This window comes from Podarcis bocagei, assembly GCF_964188305.1.
Source record: "Podarcis bocagei genome assembly, chromosome: 17".
Lineage (NCBI taxonomy): Eukaryota > Metazoa > Chordata > Lepidosauria > Squamata > Lacertidae > Podarcis > Podarcis bocagei.
In genome coordinates this window covers 11,512,059-11,528,179 of record NC_138143.1, presented here as the reverse complement: position 1 = coordinate 11,528,179, position 16,121 = coordinate 11,512,059, and the positions used below count along the sequence as shown (strand labels likewise).

At 46.1% G+C, this 16,121-nt stretch overlaps 1 protein-coding gene and 1 long non-coding RNA gene across 3 annotated transcripts in view; one reads left to right on the top strand and one right to left on the bottom strand.

Annotated features, from left to right (window-relative positions):
* Nucleotides 1–16,121, bottom strand: part of SLC44A2 (solute carrier family 44 member 2 (CTL2 blood group)) — a 63,001-nt gene that overhangs the window by 44,530 nt on the left and 2,350 nt on the right. The gene's annotated exons all lie outside the window — the stretch shown is intronic.
* LOC308577084 lies at nucleotides 27–11,408 on the top strand. The gene is made up of 4 exons (XR_014003422.1): nucleotides 27–370; nucleotides 2,327–2,372; nucleotides 9,692–9,784; nucleotides 11,012–11,408. It is a non-coding gene; the product is annotated as an uncharacterized lncRNA (long non-coding RNA).

The following is a 16,121-nucleotide window of genomic DNA, read 5'->3' as shown; positions in this document are numbered from 1 at the left end:
CCAAACCTGTAAAATACATTTGGAGGAAAGAAAAAAAGAAAAAAAAGAGGAGGCACGCCCTTGCCTTGCAAAGAGCCGGCTCGGCCGAGGCTTCTTTATTTGCAAATAAAGTATTCGGAGGCGCCTTTCCACCCACCCCAATCCAGGAACTGTTACAAAAAAGCAGCAGAAGCAGCGGACCGGAGGGAAGCTGCCTCCGGGAGACCCTCTCCGGATCAAAGACGCCCCGCCCCAAGCCTTTTTGCACAAGGGAGGCGTTGCACGTGCGACTCGCTTCTCCATAACCAACAGGGTTGCTCCCTGTTCACTGAGCTGCTCAGAAAGAACGCCTTAAGTTCAAGACAAGAAAAAGAAAGCCAATCCCGACAAGGTGGGTTGTGGGGGCGGCGGCACTGGGCTTAAATATTTTTCCAGCAACCAAGCTCACTGTGTGACCTTCGAGTAGGTAAACTTTCTCAACCAAGTAATTGCCTTGAGCAATCTGGAACAAATAATTATGTCAGGCTAGCAGTCTAAAGAATGCAAGGCTCCCTCTGTTGGGCACCTGATCTTCCCTTCTGCCTCTCTCTTTCCACTTCCAAGCTACACTCACTCACTCACATACTTTGCCCCAGGCCTGGTTCCCACAGCCACCACTCACACACCCACTTCTACCTAACCAGGGGGCCAGGATGCACTAGTATGGCACTAAGCAGGCGCCTTGAGTTCATCACAGTTGCAATGTGTGTAAGGGTTTGTGTAAAAAGGTAAAGGACCCCTGACAGTTAAGACGAGTCGCTCATCTCGCTTTACAGGCCGAGGGAGCGGCGTTTTTCTGGGTCATGTGGCCAGCATGACTAAGACGCTTCTGGAAACCAGAGCAGCGCACGGAAATGGCGTTTACCTTCCCGCCGGAGAGGTACCTATTTATCTACTTGCACTGTTTGGCGTGCTTTCAAACTTCTAAGTTGGCAGGAGCTGGCACTGAGCAACGGGCACTCACCCTGTCGCAGAGATTCGAACTGCCAACCTTCTGATCCTCAAGCCCAAGAGGCTCAGTGGTTTAGACCACAGCGCCACCCGTGTCCCCTAAGGGTGTGTGTACATCAGTGTATTATTTCTCAAACTTGTGCCTCCAGCTGTTGCTGGACTACAACTCCCATCATCCCTAGCTAGCAGGACCAGTAGGGATGATGGGAGTTGTAGTCTGACAACAGCTGGAGGGCCAAGTTTGAGAAACGCTGCTGTACATTTATGTGTGGGCTGCAGCCCATGGGTTGGAGACATGCAGCAAGATGAAGGAACAAGCCCAACGTGGGCTGCCAGCAATGGGCAGGTCTGTGTTTCCAGCCACTCTCTTTTTCATCCACACTGTGTATACCACTTGCTAGAAACCACTGTAGTGCTTGGATACCGCTTGTGGGCTTCTCCTGGAATGGCCACTGTGATTGCTGGAGGAGATGGGCCGCTGGCTTGATCCAGCAAAGCTCTTCTTATGTTCTTAGGGCAGTTTCCAGGATTTGCTGCTCCTTAAATTGTCAAGCACTACGGGGTGAGCTCCCATTGCTCGGTCACTGCTCCTGTCAACCTTGCAGTTCGAAAGCACATCAAAGTGCAAGTAGATAAATAGGTACCACTCTGGCGGGAAGGTAAACGGCATTTCCATGTGCTGCTCTGGTTTGCCAGAAGTGGCTTGGTCATGCTGGCCACATGACCCGGAAGCTGTACACTGGCTCCCTCGGCCAATAAAGCGAGATGAGCGCCACAACCCCAGAGTCGGTCACGACTGGACCTAATGGTCAGGGGTCCCTATACCTTTACCTTACTGGAGTTGGAGATGTCATTGGCTTAAGTTGTAAAGCTACCATAAACATACCAGATGAACAGTGCTAGGGTGCCTTTTCATGAAATTAACCCAAACCAACAATTAGGACTGGGGAAATCCCATGGACTCAGCATGCTGAGACACTTAGAAATTTGCACTGACACCTAAGAACATCACCCAGGAATCTGAAACACATTCCAGCCCTGCACCTAATAATACTCTTCCACATTTGTTATGTATGCAACTTCTGAGCATGGTAAACGCTTCTCACATGTTTTGTGTAACCCTTACAACCACACTGTGTGTAAAGGCCAGCATTGCTATCCTTGTTTTGCAGATAGTGGGGACTGGCAGCTGGGAGATAACAGCTTGCTTCAAGCCATCCACTGAGTTTCTGGTAGAAGTGAAAGTTGCCCCAGGCACTTCCAGAACTGTAGCCGTGTGTGTGTGTGTGTGTGTGTGTGTGTGTGTGTGTGTGTGTGTTCCTCATTAACTAAAGCACATCATTGTCTCTTTCTTCAGGTTGCATGTTCTACAAATCAGTTACACTCAAGGTCTCTAAAAAAAGGTAAAGGTAAAGGACCCCTGGATGGTTAAGTTCAGTCAAAAGTGACTGTGGGGTGCGGGGCTCCTCTCGCTTTCAGGCCAAGGGAGCCAGTGTTTGTTGGCAGGAGCTGGGATAGAGCAAACCACCAATCATTGACAAGCCCAAGAGGCTCGGTGGTTTAGACCACAGCACCACCCACGTCCCATAAGGTCTCAAGGTCTCCACACCACTGTGAATAGGTGTTATCCTCAAACTGTATGTCAAGGCAATAGCCATGCACTACACGAGAGGTTGATGTGGGCTTTGGGGATAAAAACAAAGTGGCCACACATCCCATGCCTCTTGGGATAGTTTGAGCCCACCCCTCTCTTTTATTGCATGGGCAATGGCAGCAGCAAGGTGGTGGGGGTGTTAAGAATGCCTTGGAAGTTCCTGATGCAACCTACACTACAGCTGACAGGCACACGGGGTGTGGGCTAGAAGTTTCTCCTCTAGTGGAGGAAGGGAATCTGAATCCCCTTCCTCTCTACATTTTGTTGTTGTTGTTTAGTTGTGTCTGACTTTACATGACCCCATGGACCAGAGCACGCCAGGCACTCCTGTCTTCCACTGCCTCCCACAGTACTTATCACAGTTTGCATCACCACTGCTTAGAAAGCACAGTCTTATATCTGAAACCTGTTTGGCTGGGCAAAGGGGAGGTGGGATGTCAGCCCTGGGCTGTCTCACAGTTGCAAGGGGACTGCCAGCCCATTATTCTAGAAACAGACTGAGAAAGTATATCTGCATATTTCTGAAGGCGAGGGTGAAGCGTGTTATCTAATTTTAGATAACCTGTGTCTCAGGTATGAAAACAGCAAGGAAACAGCCATCTTAGGAGGCCTTGGTGCCTGGGGCAGCAATCAAAGCAGCCCACAGTTGGCTGCAATGATGGGATGGCATATGCTACCATGCTGGGAATGTGTTAGCTGATCATTTATTTATGAAACGTATGTATCTCTCTGGGGGTAGAACTGTATGGCAGGAAATGCCCAGCCCTCCTGGCCCAAATTCTGTCAACAGCTCTGCTTCTGATTCCTGATTTTGGGGCTGGGGGAGTGCTTTGAGGAGGGGCTGCTCTTGATCAAGGGCTAGGCAACCTGAACCTTGTCTGTAACTTTAAGAACTGTCCCTTGGGCTTGCTTCCTCCCTCCTATTCCTTTCTCCTCACCTGTCATGTCTTTCTGGGTTGTGAGCCTGAGGGCAGGGATTGTCTTATTTGACTGTTTTTCCCCCTAATCCACACCTTTCTGGCTAAAGGGCAGGGTATAAATGCCGCAAGTAGGTAAGTAAATAAATAAATAAATAAAAGTCACTTTTATGTAAAACGAAGCACAGAAAGAGACTAACATGAACAGTAACACAATTAAAACAGCTAAAACTACCAGTGTTGAAGGATTCTATTAATACAAAAGAGCAGCGGGAACTTCTTAGATTCTGAGTTTCCAATAAAAAGGAAAAGCTATAGTAAACCAAAGACTTTCCCATGACATTAAACACAAGCAAGGAAGTGACTTTGCAGATCCACTTGTGGGGAGAGGATTCTAAGGCACAGAAATCTTTCGCTGCAGAAAGAGCTTCTACTTTGTGTCCAGAACACGAGTAAAGCCCTGCTCTCTAACCAAAGGGGGCAAGGAGGAATCTTAAGAGAGTACAGCCAGGTAGAACCTTGCGGTACCCACCAAAACTAGGCAACTTCCCCCAGTCCTTAAAAAGAAGGGTTTCCCCATTTAGTTTGAACAACCAACTGCAGCGGCAATGTGCCTCCTTCTTCTTAATGCAAATACCAAGTGCAGGAAAGAAGAGTCAGGACAGGTCAATCTGCAGCACAATTTTCAGCCACTGAAAAAGGAAGTTATTCTGCTATGAAAAAGTTCTATTGTCAGAGGGCTCAGCTTCATAGGAAGCACCCATCAGCCCAAAGTAAACATTGCTGGGAACTGCTCCCAGTTTCCATTCATCTTGTTTCATAGCCACTTACAGATGAGCCTTTGGATACATTTTCCCAGTCTTTTTCTGACCGTTCTTAATCTGGTGGTGCTGTGGGTTAAACCACAGAGCCTAGGACTTGCCGATCAGAAGGTCGGCGGTTCGAATCCCCGCGATGGGGTGAGCTCCCGTTGCTCAGTCCCTGCTCCTGCCAACCTAGCAGTTCGAAAGCACATCAAAGTGCAAGTAGATAAATAGGTACCACTCCAGCAGGAAGGTAAGCGGCGTTTCCGTGCGCTGCTCTGGTTCGCCAGAAGCGGCTTAGTCATGCTGGCCAAATGACCTGGAAGCTGTACGCCGGCTCCCTCAGCCAATAAAGCGAGATGAGCACCGCAACCCCAGAGTCGGTCACAACTGGACCTAATGGTCAGGGGTCCCTTTACTTTTACCTTTCCCTGACATTTGGTCCTACTGGCTGCAAGCCAATAGGAACTGTAGCCCAAAACATCTGGAGGACACTAGATTGCTCCTTATTATCAATACAGACTGACAGAGGCTCTCCAGGGTTTCAGGCAAAAAATTTTCGTGTCCCAACCCAGGACACCAAGGACTGAGCTCTGACATGCAGAGAATAAGCTCTACCACTGAGCCACAGCCTTTCTCCTCAGAGAGCCATCAGGACAAGCACTAAGCTATGATGCTTCCCCATATGAATTTTGTGGGCTACAGTTCACTTCTTCTGAATATTTTAAAGGGTTTACAGATTCAAATCTGCCTTTTTGGCCCCACAAAGCAACTCAAAACATGTATAAAATACAATTCAAGATACAGTGGTACCTCGGGTTACATACGCTTCAGGTTACATATGCTTCAGGTTACAGACTCCGCTAACCGAGAAATAGTACCTCGGGTTAAGAACTTTGCTTCAGGATGAGAATAGAAATCGTGTGGCGGCGGCGCAGCAGCAGCGGGAGGCCCCATTAGCTAAAGTGGTGCTTCAGGTTAAGAACAGTTTCAGGTTAAGAACGGACCTCCAGAACGAATTAAGTACTTAACCAGAGGTACCACTGTACAAGATAAAAACCATTTGCAATATCCATCTCCCAGTATAAAATATCATGCTATCTACTTTGCAAGCTTGTGGGTTCATCTGCACTTCCATTTGCCCTGTGCTTTCTAGTCATAGGTCCAAGAGGGTTTTCTCTTGTCCCATCAGTCTTGACCCATCAACCGTCAATCTGCAGAAAACCCAATTGACATTTCCAGCAATCAGCAGTGGGTTTTCCCAGGGAAAGTGATGGAACAAGAAGTCACAGACCAAACAGAAGTGTGGATGAGCCCTGTGAAACCAGCACAAAAATAAAACAATAAAACTCAGCCAAACCTGGAATAACAGCTCCACTTTATATCAAACTATGTGTATTAACAACAGCTTGAACTGCAGACATTATCTCCTGCTAATACTTATATTCACGCTGTGAATAGCTTCTTCTGTTGATTTCTGCTGTTAAAGGCCCAAGAGCAAGCCAGGACTTTAGTTGATATCCTCTGCCTATCTTTTGATGCCTATCTTTTGGGAATGAGAACATACATGTTTGGGTCTCTACACTCCTGCTGACATCTCCTTTACTGGAGCAGGTGTGGCAGAAGCACTTCCTCAGAGAGCCACAACAACAAGAGTCCCAACCCCACTATCTATTTTTAGGAAGGACAGTTGGTTGCCCATCTCCCCCACCCTAGACTACCCAGGAAGTCAACTGACTTGTGTTGGGGCTGATAGCAACATCCATGAAGTCAACAGATTCATGCATCTTTTATTGTCTGTAAAACGCTACTTGTTAGGTGTCATTTGTGTAGATTGCTTGAACATCAGCAATGCAGAACATGCGCTGAAACTCCCAAGATGGCCAATGGCATCTACTATCCCAACAAAGAATATGGGGTCTTCCTCCAGCTGCAGCTCTGGATCAGATCGTGAAACTACTTGATCGGGACTTCACACAAGTAACGCTGACACCAAACTCTGCATACATTAAGCATAATAGAAACATCGCCACCCAACCCCACCCTCACCCATCTTCCCTCCCTCCACTCCCCCTTTCTTTTTCCTTTCTTTCTTTCTTTCTTTCTTTCTTTCTTTCTTTCTTTCTTTCTTTTTTCTTCTCCCCCTAATGCCTCAACAAATGAAATGGATTTGTAAAAATGTTACATGGAAAAAAAATACACGAGGCATTACACTTCTGTAAAACAAGAAAATCCTTAATAAATAATTTTTAAAAAGATCAAAAGAAGAAATCTTGTTCTATGCTTTCCCCCTCTTTTTCCCACCCTCCGCCTGAGAAAAAGTCTTCCCAAGAGTCCCAAGGTATATAAAAGCAAATAACTTTAATTGTTATTATTATTGGTCATTTCTGTAGTGCTTTTTGCCATACAAAGTGCTTCACAGACTTCTCTCATTTACCCAGTTAGGCAAGTCACTATCAGTCCCACGATTGATTGATTGATTGATTGATTGATTGATTGATTATTTATTTATTTATTTTACCTTTACCTATCAGTCCCACTGTACAAATTGGAGAACTGTGGCCAAGAGGCAGTGGATTACCCAGGGACACTCACCTACAGTTAAGCCATATCTGTAACTGATCTAGATGCAGGACTAAACTGGCTCTTAGTGGCTCTCCTTCTTGGCCAACTCTTTTGTTTAGTTCCATGCACAGCATCAAGTAAGCACAATCATTTGCTGTTAACTAAGCTCATGCAGAAGGTGGCAGTGTATCCTTAAATAGCAGTTTCTGGAAATGAGGAGGGTGTGCTCAGGTCCTACTCGCATTTCTGTAAGAACAGGATGCTGCAGCACTTGTCTTATGCCTTTGACCTGATACAACAGGGATCTTTTTATGTGCCTAGATGAGGCCTGACTTAATTACCTACAGGGCATAATTTGTTTTTAGAACTGCTGTTCCTTGCTGGCTTTACACACTTAAGATACAAGAGTCTTATCAAGAGTCCCCATTGAGATAGCGATGGATACCATTGCAAATTCAGACCCCCCGCTGAAACCCCCAATAATCCACTCTCGTCCCAATGTTGTTATTCTTTAAAAATGAGGTTTTGGCACTTGTGGGGGTTGTTGTTGTTGTTGTTGTGGGGGAGTGGGTGGCGCTGTGGTCTAAACCACTGAGCCTCTTGGGCTTGCTAAGTGGAAGGTTGCTGGTTCAAATCCGTACAACAGAGTGAGCTCCCATTGCTCTGTCCCAACTCCTGCCAGCCTAGCAGTTCAAAAGCACACTAGTGCAAGTAGATAAATAGGTACCGTTGCGGCAGGAAGGTAAACACTGCTTCTGTGTGCTCTGGCACTTGTCACGGTGTCCCACCGCACCAGAAGTGGTTTAGTCATGCTGGCCACATGACCCGGAAAGCTGTCTGTGGACAAACGCCGGCTCCCTCAGCCTGAAAGCGAGATGAGCGCCACAACCCCCTAGTCACCTTTGACTGGACTTAACCATCCAGGGGTCCTTTACCTTTTTACCTGTTGTTCAGTTGGGGGGGGGCTGTTGGAGTCTTCTTTCAGTCTGTGTTTATTTGTTTTGTCTGAGCATCGCCCACTTTTCTTCTGCAACATAGGTATTTCTGATGCCCACAAGTTTATTAGAGTTCTTCATGCAGCACCAGATTTATTTATTTTTTTAAAAAGAAGGTTGGGAATCCCTGTCTTAAACTGTCAGAGACATATCATGTTCTTATCTTAAGGCGCGATTTGCAGGACTGGGCAGCAGATAGGATAAGCAAGGCCAAAAAGCGGCCAGGGCACAGATGTGGCCCTCCATAAGTCACTGGACTCCAACTCCCATCAAACCCAGGGAATGGCCAATGGCTCCTGGAAACCAAGTGTGTCCACAGCCATCAATGGTAGAATAGTGTGAGGAAAGACAGAAAGCTGTCACAGAAGAACCCCCTGCATCTGACCATGTAGCTATGAGCCAGCCCATGACTCACACACACCACTGGCATCCACTAGTGAGGAAAAAAATACCGGAAGTAAAGCAACAATGCCAGGAATCAGCAAACTCAGGGGAGGAACCTATGAAGAGAGCATCTGAGGAAACCAGAGGTTGGTACCATGGAAGACTAGGCGCTACTTCCTTCCTCATTGCCCTGAGCCAGGATATCTGATGGGCCACATCTGCCTCTCTGGGTTTGGACATCCTGTTGCTGCTGCATGGTAACTCCTTTTAAACCAGCTGCACCAGGTTAACCTTAGCTGTCCTTCACCAAAATTCAACACACACACCCTGCCTTTCAGCTTCTGTTCTACATCATTGTTGCGGCGCCCCCTGCAGCACCCTTTTGGCTTTGCGCCCTGTCTGGGCGAACCAGCTGCGCTCGCCTAAATCTGCCTCTGTTCCCCAAAATCTCTGCTTAGGCCAGGCTTCCTCAACCTTGGCCCTCCAGATGTTTTTGGCCTACAACTCCCATGATCCCTAGCTAGCAGGACCAGTGGTCAGGGATGATGGGAATTGTAGTCTCAAAACGTCTGGGGGGCCAAGGTTGAGGAAGCCTGGCTTAGGCCCTTCCACCGGAGTCCACTTGGATAGTTCCGTCTCCCTTGGTCCTCTCTACCCTGCTGCAATGGGAACTTCAACAAGGCTAGAGAATCCAGTGTTTGACTCTAGGGTCTTGTATGCCAAGATTATTTTATCTGTCTGAGTTACAATCCTTCTGGAAATCCACAAAATGGGCATCCAGACTCGGCCCAGAATCCTGCCTTGCCACTCCTCTTGGCATTGCATGTTCTCACCATATGGGTCAAGTTGCCCAACAAAGGGAAGGAGAAGGCAACAGGTGAGTAGAGGAGAAAATCAAGGACCACTCCAAGAGGCATTAGCAGCCATGGGAACTGGAGGCAGGGAAGGATGGAGGGGCAAGCTAAATGTGACAGTAGAACCCAGAACCCAGGGTGCATCCCTACAAAGCAGAGAGGGACAAACAAGAAGGCCCATGGCGGGGGAAGCCATGTCCCCCCTCCACTCCACAAATGCTTTTAAGCCTAGCAGGGGATACATCCAGGAATGGTGTCTCACCAAAGAAACACAGCTTGGGGGCAAGTATCAGTTTCCATGGGGAAAGTATGAGTCAGGGGAAATATTGAGCTCCCCCATTCTTACTTGCCAATGCTCTGCCTCAAAGCTCTACCCGCTTTTCCAGCCCTGCTTTGTTGGGAATCAGCAGCCGCCCAACACTGACACACAGGGTGTCCTTTTGGCCCCAAACTGCATGCAGATTCTGTGGCTACAGACAATGCAGCTTGTTGTCTATATGGCACAAGTGAGTGTTGCTCTGTGACATGAAAGCTCTCTCTTTTTTTAAAGTCCTTGTACTTATGAGAAGCATGCACCACGAGAGCAACTTCAACCAGTCACAAATGATACAAGTGTAAAATCAAACACTTTCAGGAAAACCCGGTAGGTATCAGGTGCACACGAACACACTGCAAATTTCTGTTTTGCTGCTTGCAAACAGAATGCAAATTTCACATGTGCAAATGTCGAAGTTTCAGCTGCTTTCAACATTCCCAAACTCTCCAACCCATCTGGAGGCGGCAGCTTCCTCCTCCTGGGAGGGCAGGAGAAGAGCCGTCCCACACACTTGTCATGAGGCTGACAAAACAGATGAGGAACTAAATGGAAAATGGCTTAGCTAATTAAAAGGAGCAAATGTGCTTCTAGACAGCTTTTAAGGCTTTTATCGGCTGCTCAGCCAGGATCAAAAGACCCACCAATTGCTTGATGGAGGCATTTGCTGGTTCTAACAAGTACTCCAGGTCTTCTTGGCACACTCCTTGTGCCAAATCACAGGGAGAAAGCTCTGTAGTCTCACTGATGGTGTAAGGAAAGAGAAGCAGAAGGTGCAATTCTTGCAGCTGTATATCAGAGACCTGCAACTAGACCACCTAGATTCTTTTTTCAAAGTTGAAAAGCAATCAGTGGGGTGCAGAGCGGGGAGCAGACTAAATTGGACCCATTTCCCTCATCAAAATCTTTCCCTCCTAACCACTCAGAACTTGCTGTTAGCTTATCTTGAGAGATAACTCTGGGAGGGTGGTTTTGATTGGGAAAACAGCAAGGGGAGGAGTTTAAATGCATCTCTGCTATCCCTATTAATATTTGAAAAGGATTCCAGTGATGGATTCCACTGTCACATCAAGCCCTGTTTTTGCTTTTTATTATTATTTATTGAATTTATATACCACCCTATATAAATTCAGGGTGGTTCAGGAAGAGCATTGTTCCACCAGACTACCGGTGATGTTAAGAAGCAACAGTTGCTGAAATTCTCCTTTTGAGACAGGGCGGATAAAAATCAATGATTTTTTAATAAACAAATTAAAAACCGGATTTTCTTTATTTAAATCAGATTTTTAAAATAAAATGCTTTTGGAGGAAAAATCTTTCTAAAGATAGTTTTCTATTTAAGTTACATTATAGTCCAAAGGCGCTATCCCCACAACGCCTACTCGCTATGGGCCCTACAAAAGCAAACAGTCTAATTGGTCAATGTCTAAAAGATATCAAGCATCAGAACAACCGGGCCACTATAAGGAAATTCTGTCCTTGGTATGTTCATTTTCCACCTTTCCATTTTGATTCTCTGGCCCCTTACCTGCACAAACTTATTATCCCAAAATACAGACGTGCTTTTACACTTGCAAGACTGGATGTTTTGCCATCTGCAGTACTTGAGGGTCGATTCCAAAAGATCCCGCCTGAGAAACGTCTTTGCCCCTGTGGAGACGGTAGCACCGAAACAGCAGCACACGTCCTCCTGTCCTGCACTCTCTAGAAAGACCTGAGGAACGAGATCATCACCCCACTCGTACTAACCATCCCAGGGCGCTCAGCCACTGCCACAATGTCCTTTCTTCTATCAGATCAAAATGAGCAGCTAACAGCAAAGGTTGCTAGGTTCATAGCAGGGGCAATGAGAATGAGGGCCACTAACTGACTGCTGATTCAGGACTATACATTGTGCTCTTATATCAAATTCCCCTTTCTGCATATACTGTAATGTTTTATTGTTGCTATGGCTATTGGCTAATACGAATAAAGTTTTGGTTTTTTTAATAATAATATTTATTAAAGTTTCACAAATAATAAAAAATTCCAACATTTAAACATAAAAAACTACAAAAATATAAAAATACAAAAAACAAAACACATAAAAAATACACAATAGGAAACAATTAACAAAAGAAGGACAAAAAAGAAAAAAGGACAAAAAGAAAAACCAAAAGAGCAAAACAGGAAATAGATTAGTAATTTCAAATCTTATACTTCCTTCACTAGTTTCTTGACCTCCTCACACCTCTCATTTTGTATTCCAGTTCAGATATTAAATTCAGCAAATCCTTACCCTCTGGCATTTATCCTCACTCAAGATGTTAACCTGTTATAAATATCAATTTTCCAATTATCAATCCCTATTTACATTTTCTTAGAAATCTTTTTACCAATACCACTTATTTTCCATCAGACGTCATTTTAACCTTCCTTAATTTTACGGTACTTCTGCAAGTAGTCCTTAAATTTTTCCCAGTCTTCCTCCACCGACTCTTCTTCCTGGTCGCGGATTCTGACAGTCATTTCTGCCAATTCCATATAGTCCTAATACGAATAAAGTTTTTATCTATCTATCTTGTTGCTGTTGCTATAGTCCAAAAGCTATTTTTTTTTAAGTTTTCCATGTGTGCTAAAACTCAGTCTTAAGTGGTTTTTTTAAAAAAAAACAAAAACAAAAACCCGTTGAACCACATCAGTTAACAAACATGGATACATATACTATAATGTTATTGTTTTAGTTAAATAAATTGTTTAAATTGTTACTAATGATTATTTTTCCTTCCAATGAAATACAGCAGAAAAGTTGTCCAAATATAAACAGTTAACTTATTAAACCTCACAATAATTTCATAATTATCTGTCTTATGTATTTCTAATAGTATAACCAAATCAATAATTTTTGATACAACTGTAAAAACTAAATCAAGTCTTACTGACTAGTGTTTTGAATCGTGATTTAAATCGATTCGATTTAAATCAAACCCACCCTGTTTTGTGATCATGAATAAAGGCCCAGTTTAGGGTCCTCTATGGAGCCTGCCAACCCAGTCTCAGAAGAGACAGCACAAGACAAGAGTTTCTGGATGTCTCAGTCTTGTTTCTTTGTTTGCTTGAGGTCAAGAGGCCACTGGGGGACAGGTGCAATGGGCAAAGAGAGGCATTAAGCATCCTGCTGTACACAGGCCAGCTGGCAGACCTGACCAGGGGGCACTTTTGTTTCTCCTTCAGTGCCAGGACTCAGCAATGAGTGAGTGCCTCTCAGCACTGCACCTCCCCCTGCCAGAGAGCAATGGCAACCAGCTCCCTTGCATGCGAGAACTGGAAGCCCAGTATCTTATTCCCTGAGTCAGGCTTGAGGCGGGGCACCTCGCTCTTTTAAGAAACTCTCCTTCCTATCTTTTCTTGTCCTGTTTTTACTTGAGAAACTGCTTCTAGGTGGCACACTATAGGGCAAGCTACATACGATGCCAAGGTATAGCAGTTTTTCCTTGAGGTGTTTTGTTGTGGGTAGAAAACGCAGCCTCTAACGCTGCAATCTGGAATGGACACATCCATTGATATGCCCCAGGGTTGCTTTGCAATCCTTTCCCTTCCAGCAATTTCTCTGCTGAAAATCAACCTCCCCAAGCTGCTTTTTCTCCTTTGTGGGAGAAGCAGCTGAGGCTGGATTTCAGCTTAAAAGTGCCAGTGATGAAAGGGTTAAAGGCAGTCTCTGTCTCTCTCTGTGTGTGTCTCTTTTTCTCTTTCCTTTCTCTCTCCCTTTCTCTCTCCCTCTCCTCTCCTCCCCTACCTCAATGCTCCTTTTCTATTTTTTAAAATGCTTTTAAATGAGAGTCAGTGTGGTGTAGTACTTAGCACATGGGTAGGCAAACTAAGGTCCGGGGCCTGGATACCAGCCCAATCGCCTTCTCAATCCAGCCCGTGGACGGTCCAGGAATCAGCGTGTTTTTACATGAGCAGAATGTGTCCTTTTATTTAAAATGCATCTCTGGGTTATTTGTGGGGCATAGGGATTCGTTCATTTCCCCCCCCCCAAAAAAAATAGTCTAGCTCCCCACAAGGTCTGACGGACAGTGGACCGGCCCCCAGCTGAAAAAGTTTGCTGACCCCTGGCATGTTGGACTAGGACCCAGGAGACCAAGTTTTGAATCCCCACTCAGCCATGATCACCTGCGACCAAGTGAAGATGCCTAGGTGCCAGGATGGTGCCTGACATCTCCACCATCTGTGGTTCATTGGATCTGGGCTGTTTTCACACACTAATACTAGCTCCTGTAGAATTTTATCTGCACGATCAGATTGAATTTCAGGAACCAATTTGATTTTTCTGTGCAGCCTGAGCAGGAGCAGTCAGCATTAAGGGGGGGGGGGGTAGGAATAGGCCAAAATCTATGTGGACTGTCCCTGGATCAAGTGACATTCTTCATTCAGTTCTCAAAGCTCTTAACCTAGCTTCAGGTTGTCATCTGAACTAGCCAGATGTTTGACTGAGAACTAATCACAGTCAGTCCATCCTTTGAAAAATAAGACTTTAGAGCTGTCTTACTAGAGCTGTCTTTAGAGCTGGCAACTAGATATTATAATAATAATTTATATAATAATATTTATTTATTTATTCATTCATACATACATACATACAGTGGTACCTCGGGATAAGAACTTAATTCGTTCTGGAGGTCTGTTCTTAACCTGAAACTGTTCTTAACCTGAAGCACCACTTTAGCTAATGGGGCCTCCTGCTGCTGCGCCGCCGGAGCACGATTTATGTTCTTATCCTGAAGCAAAGTTCTTAACCTGAGGTACTATTTTATGGGTTAGCGGAGTCTGTAACCTGAAGTATATGTAACCTGAGGTACCACTGTACATACATACATACCCCGCCCATCTGACTGGGTTTCCCCAGCCACTCTGGACGGCTTCCAACAAAATATTAAAATACAATAATTCACCAAATATTAAAAGCTTCCCTAAACGTTCTATTTTGGCGACTGTAACCTTGGTTTTAAGGAGCCATTTTGTTCCTAGCGTACATATATATCTGAGTTTCTAACACTGCATGGCTGTTGCAGCTTGTGCTCCTCAGCTGGTGAGGCATGATCCAGTCACTGCCCAAGCTATTGTCTTAAGAAAGAGAAAGTGAAGTCATGCGTGAGGACGGAGTGATTAGAAGCAAGAATGGTTTTAGGGTGGATGTGGGTGGAAGAAAGTCAGCACAGCCTTGTGTGTGTGTGAGAGAGAGAAACCCAGAGCGAAGCACAATTCAGAGGGAAAGCAACTCACTAAAATAGAGGTGGAAGCAGGGACGTGGACTTATAAAAAATATTGGGGGGGGGGGCCCGGGAAAGCTCATGAATAATAAATAAGCTCATGAATATGCAAATAAAGTGGCTCCGGCCCTAAATAGGGCAAGCCACGCCCCCCAGCCAGCCGATTGGCTGGCTGGGAGGTGTGGCCAGTCGGGATTCCCCTGTTCTCGCGGGATTTCCGGCAGTGCCTTGGCAGTGGCGGTGGTGCTGCGAAGCAGCGAGGCAGGAGCCCCCGCCCCCGGGGATTCCCTAATCTTGCGGGGGACGGCCGGGGCTCTCCGATTAGGGCGCGCGGCTGGCTGGCTGGCTGGCGAAGGAGCAGGTGGGGAGGAGGCGGGGGACGGCGGCGGCGCTCTGCTGGAAGGGCGCCCGAGATTATTGGGGGGGCTGAGCCCCCCCAAAAAATTTTTTGAGGGGGCTCGAGCCCCCTCAGGCCCCATGGAGTCGGCGCCTATGGGTGGAAGGCCTTAAAGGAGTCCGCCTGGCACCCCACTGGTCACGTCTATATCTTCAGCACATGATGTAAGCACAACCGCACTTCCTTCAAGGAAAGAGGAACTCCCACTGCCCACGTTGCTCTGAGAGCAGCAACTAGAGTCAGGGCATCACTTGCTGGCAAGTGGCAATACTGGGGGCCTTCAGTGGAGAATTTGAAAAGTTGAGCAAGGGGAATTGGGCAAGCCTTCCAAAGTGCCGTTCTGCGGCCACAACAAACCCCTTTCCTTTCTGGTTGGCACTGGTGGAAGGGGCAGGCTGCCCCTTCATGCACAATATTTGGGCACAGGACCTCCTGGTACAGACCCCTAATGTAGTAGCTTAAAGGTAAAGGGTCCCCTGACCGTTAAGTCCAGTCGCGGACGACTCTGGGGTTGCGGCGCTCATCTCGCTTTATTGGCTGAGGGAGCTGGCATACAGCTTCCGGGTCATGTGGCCAGCATGACTAAGCCACTTCTGGCAAACCAGAGCAGCGCATGGAAATGCTGTTTACCTTCCCACTAGAGCGGTACCTATTTATCTACTTGCACTGCGTGCTTTCGAACAGCGCCACCAGCGTCCCTGTAAGTAGCTTACAATCAACCAATTCAGCCTCACTCTCTGCTATCATTTCCTTAATCCGCTTCAGGCGGTGAGTTTAGAAAATGCCTTTTGATGGAGCCTAGATAAAAGAGAGCTGCCTGCTGCTCTAGTTCAGAGGTTCTCAAACTTTTTTCCCTGGGCCACATTTTCAGAATAAAAATTTGCTCGTGCCACATTGACCCTTTTCTTGATAAGAAATACATTGCACAACAAAAAGAAACAACAACTAGCAGTGCTTGATTTATAGCATCAAACACAACTGCTTTTTAATATGATCATGGGACATCTGAGGAGTATAA